We start from the raw sequence: 5,321 nt of genomic DNA, 5'->3' as shown, positions 1-5,321 counted from the left end.
CCATTTGCAAACTCTCACACACACACCAGGCTCCCAGCCCTCTGGTTTCCCCCTCACTGGGGCTCTACATCTGTCCGCTTACTGGGGCTCCACATCTCTATCCTTCCACTGAGGACCTACCCTTACTGGGGCTCCATATCTTCCACCCCCTCACTGGGACTACGGGGCTTCCTTCCCTGGTGGAGACTCAGGTGGCTATAGCCATGCCTGGCCACAACTGCTACCCACGGTGATGTGAGGGCTAGGGGTGATTGAGGTGCCCCAATCTGCCTTCCACTGGATTGGTAACTGGTTCGGTATTTTCCTGGAGGCTCCCATGCCACTGGGGGCCCCACCAAGTCACCCACTCCCAGCAGGGTGTGGTTTTAGGTGATGCCCAGAACCAAAAAAAACCCCTGCTCCTATCTGTACATGTCCTCATACAGCAGCTTAATCAAACAACCAGCTCCAGTGGTGCAATGGGTTAGCACATGGTACTTATAGCCTAGTACTGGGGAAGTGATGCCAAGGTTGTGAGTTCAAGCCTCACCTGGAGCATAGGATTAAGAGGTACCATGGCTTAATTGGTCAAAGCACCTGTCTAGTAAACAGGAGATTCTGGGTTCAAATCCCAGTGGTACCTTGAAAATGAGGTTTTTTAGGTTAGATATCAGGAGGCACTACTTCACAGTCAGGGTGGCTAGTATCTGGAACCAGCTTGCAAGAGAAGTGGTGCAGGCTCCTACCCTGGGGGTGTTTAAGAGGAGGTTAGGCAAACATTTTGCTGGGGTCATTTGACCCCAGTACTCTTTCCTGCCGTGGCAGGGGGTCGGACTAGATGATCTGCTCAGGTCCCTTCTGACCCTAGAAACTATGAAACTATGAATATTTCGTGCCTGGATGCCAGCAGAAAACTGCTCTGTTTATATAGGCAGCCATGGTTCTAAAATGGCCGCTGCAATCAAGCAACTGCCGGCTGCTTGACTCAGCCCTTAAAGTGGCAGGCATCAACATCACCCTGCCACAATAGACCTAAAGTGATTCACCCAAGTTCATAAAAGAAGTCCCTGGAAGAACAGGGGCTTGAATTCAAGTTTCCTAAAACTCAGAACAACTATCTAACAGTCAAGATCAGCCTTCATTTCCATGCAGTTTTGACAGTCTTCTACTTAGGTAGTCATAACTGACTTCAGGAAGAGAGCTACATGAATAAAGAATGAAAAGTAATTAATTGAAGACTTCAAGAGTTGGTCTTGAATAGACATGTATAGTTACTCAATACTAAAATGCAGTCAACAAATCTATTGCTTTACTGTTTGTATGTATCCATTGAGTTAAGGTACCTTACTAGGGATAGATTGATGAACATGAGTCCTAGAGCCTATAGTCTGTTCCCACCTTTGAATAAAATAAATACAATGATTTTATGGTCAAGAACGTAACCTCTTAATGAAGCTAATCATTGCTGTATCACTATGCAGTCTGCCCAAAATAATGTAATACCTTTATTTTTTATTAAACCATCTTTTCCATTACTTGTTCACAATGAAAGACCTCCTTTAAGCTTGAGAGCTCAAGTGTGGTTTTATTCAATATGGGGGTGGGAGGAAGGGAAGAGGAGGGGGTTGGTTTTTTTTTTAAGTGTCAGGTCTATAGTTTCTTCAGATTAAGTTACTCCTTCCAGTTAATTTTCTGTGAAAGGTAATCCTGATCTCAAACTCTTCTGGCAATATCAACATTTTGATACAATAAATAATTTCTAGTTATCTTCATATTCTGCAACTATCAAGTATTGTCCCACTACAAAATGTGATCAAAGATTAAATGCTTCCGAGAACTAAATGATCCGTTCTCAGAGTGCTGAATTCTATGATAATAATTACACAAAACAGGCATAGGAAGGGTTTCGTAACTGATTTTGCCACTTAGAATACCTTCATTTCAATTAGAGGTAGCCAAGAGACATGACAACAAACACTAAGTTAATAATTTTCACTGCTGTCAAGAAAGGTTATAAGGGGCAAAAGGATAGAAGCAGGGGCTTCAAGTAAATATATATCTTGAAATTATATATATATGTGTGTGTATGTATATATATATATATTTCAAGTTTCAGTGCCCCAATTTCTAAGCCTGGAAGATAGAAATGTTGTTTCAGTTTTGTGTTATATCACAACATTTGGAATCAAAATCTTCAGGGCTGGAATTCTACCCACAAAATGCGTCATTATCCTTGCAAAACACATGGGGGCAAACAAGGAACTGGAAACTGAAATGGTAATATACAAGAAATGGTCCAGCTCCCTTTTTATGAGCATCTTTTGTTCCTCAGAAGAATCAGATCAGCGTATTTTTTTTTCCTCCATAGGAATAAGTAGTGGTGCAAAGTTTGGTAACTGCTTGCCAGAGACCATCAGTTTATACCAATGGTCAAAGTTCTATTGCTGTCAATAAAACAACGGTACTTTGCAGTTGACCAGTGGAGGAATGATTCCACACTAGCCTAAATACTTAAGCCTCTCCCAGTAACTTCTAAAAACTACTTCCACCATTTATTTGCAAGCCCAAAATATGCAAATGCAAGTTTTGTGGGGCTAGCGTGCGGTTGAAAATAGGTCAGACCTCAGTGCAAGAGAAAATGATCTCCCTTTATTAACCATCCTTCCATCCCTACAGACTCTTATACACCTCTTCTGCTGCTTGGGCTGAATCTTTCATTTTATATATTTGCCACATATTTCAAAGGCTCAAGTCACATATTTGGGTCCTTGAAGGCTGAAAGCTAGAAGAGTTAGCCTGCAGTATCACAACCAGTTGTGAAATCAAATTATACTCTTTTACTATCACACCTGTAGATATAGATAAAGCACCAGGAAATATGCTGTAGGGAACAATCTTACAGTGAGTAGGGGAAACAGGCTCAATGATCATATATATATATATATTTTTTTTTTCTATAATAAATTTTAAAAGGGGAAGGCAGAAGACTAGAGAAAAGGTAACAACATGGGGAGAATTGCTACCAGAAGACATTAAAAAGAGGAAGGCCCAGATAAGAAGTACAGCTCTTGAGAGTCTTATTTCAATTTTACTGTACACAACCCTTATAACAACAGCGCCACTGAAGTGATCCCAGCTCTTAGAAGCTAACTTTATAGCTTTACATAAGCCAAATTCTACTTCTGAGAAATCGCTTTCACTGAAAGGGCTCTATTCTGCTCTTGGATGCAATTCCAATAACATGAAATTAGGAAAATCCTCAGTGTGACCTGCAAAAAGTTGTCCCCCATCTACACATTTATTACAACTTATTTATTTAAGATGTTTTACAGCTGTAGAAATCATGCCCATGTAAATAGGAGCAACAAAGCCATAGTCATTACAACAATGAGCATATATTTTTTGTTTAGAGTAACATTATGTTGTAATATAATCATCAAATATCTCTATTTAACAGAGTGTTACCATACCAGAGTGAGCCTCTTTACACTTGCTAAAATGTGTTGTTGCTGGTGATTTTATTAAATTGAGTGAAACTGACTCTACTCATATATATCAACCCAGGCGTGTCTATCCAATAGTAATAATAAAAAAATAGATAAGTGTGCTGCTGATCTTTTTTTCTTTCCTATTCTTTTGTTCCTTTGCAGATGACTGCCTTTTGAATAAATGGATACCATTGTATTTATTTGTTTACTTGGGGTATGCAGTTACAGGGGGAAAAAAGAAATGCATCAAAACATCTCTCTTCCCTTTTTGGAACCATAAGAGTTGGACCTTTTTTTACTGTATTACATGAAAAAAAAATAGTATTCTAGTGGATATTAGCAAATAAGATTCATTCTTGATTTCCCTGAGTGCGATCATTTACACTAGGAAGCTCCAGATGATTATTAAAGCATCATTTGATAATAAACATCCAACGATTTGTGAGATTTGGTTTACATCCTGAGACTTACTAAAGACTGGACAAACGTTTGGATTTTAAGACAATCAGTTGTAAAATCACCCTTCTCACCACAATTTCTCCAGCACATATCCCCATGCATCCCCTATCTATATTTGAACCCAACTGATTCACGCAGTGGTGTAGATGAGAGAGGGTGACCAGGGCAGGAGCCTAAGTGCTGAATTTTTGGAGGGGAAGAAAGGCAGCCATTACCATAGTAGCAGCTGATTCTGCTACCACAACAGACATAAAAGGAAAGAGACGACCTCAGGTGCCACAAGGATGCCCTGGGTATGGAGCTGCACTATGTCTTTAACTGCAATTATTTTTGAAACAGCAACAGTATTACATTACAGGCTGAGGATATTGGCTCTTTTCCTGTTCTACCTTTCTAGGTGATTTTTTATACCCAAGCTACCTTCTCCATGTCTGACATGGACATTCTTTGTTAGGAAAGTTGGAAAGATTGAAATAAATCAGTTATATCCCACCCCATTCCCAGGTGGAGGATGAGCTAGAACCCAGAGCTCCCAATTGTGGACAAATTGCAAAGCCCAAAGAGGGCAAGGAAAACGGTGATGGGGCTGGGCCACGTGACTTCTGAGGAGAGGCTGAGAGAACTAGGCTTAATTAGTCTGAAGAAGAGAAAACTGAGAGGGGATTTGACAGAGCAAGGAGCAATGGTCTCAAGTTGCAGCAAGGGGAGTTTAGGTTGAATATTAGGAAAAAAGAAATCTCACTAGGAGGGTAGTAAAACACTGGAACAGGTTACCCAGAGAGGTGGTGAAATCTCCCATCCTTGGAGGTTTTTAAAGCCTATCTCAACAAAACCCTGGCTGGGATGATCTCCTTGGGGATGGTCCTGCTTCAAGCAGGGGGTTGGACTAGATGTGACCTCCTGAGGTTCCTTCCAAACCTAATTTTCTATGATTCTATTATTCTCCCATTTCCTAATCTTAACTAGGAACCTAGCTAATCAAGGTGGATTTCACATCATCCTCAGAAGTCTGGACTGGAGCCTAAAATGGAGGCATGGGTGTTGGGACCGCTGAAGAAGGGCAGTTCTGGACCATTCTTTGGGCCTTACTGTCACAAACCTGTCACATTCTGGGGTTTGTGGCATCATAATTAAGTTCCGTCTTTTGTTGTACTGATATGGCATGCATAGTATGGGTGTGCAAATTTGGCTGCATTCGATTCAGTTTCAGATTCTGCCCGATTTGGGGGACAGTGATTCGATTCGTTAATTTGGATCACTGTCTTGATTCAATTTGGCTGAATCCAAATCTAAAGAATTGATGCTGATCCACAGAATCAATGATTTGGCCATAGATGCAGCTTTAAATGTTTTTTCTACATACCCCAACCAAAGCTTCGCACAGCCCTAGACCCC

General features: G+C 40.8%; 2 non-coding genes across 2 annotated transcripts; both read left to right on the top strand.

The window, feature by feature from the left end:
* The first annotated feature begins 444 nt into the window (after window positions 1-444).
* On the top strand, window positions 445-537 carry TRNAI-UAU. Its single transcript is given in 2 exon segments — window positions 445-482; window positions 502-537. It is a non-coding gene; the product is annotated as a tRNA-Ile (tRNA).
* Window positions 538-548: 11 nt separating this feature from the next.
* TRNAT-AGU lies at window positions 549-622 on the top strand. The gene has a single exon. It is a non-coding gene; the product is annotated as a tRNA-Thr (tRNA).
* Window positions 623-5,321: the final 4,699 nt, after the last annotated feature.

Source organism: Crocodylus porosus, unplaced genomic scaffold, assembly GCF_001723895.1.
Source record: "Crocodylus porosus isolate Cpor-Errol unplaced genomic scaffold, CroPor_comp1, whole genome shotgun sequence".
NCBI lineage: Eukaryota > Metazoa > Chordata > Crocodylia > Crocodylidae > Crocodylus > Crocodylus porosus.
The sequence above is the reverse complement of the archived record's forward strand: the minus strand, read 5'-3'. Positions and strand labels throughout refer to the sequence as shown.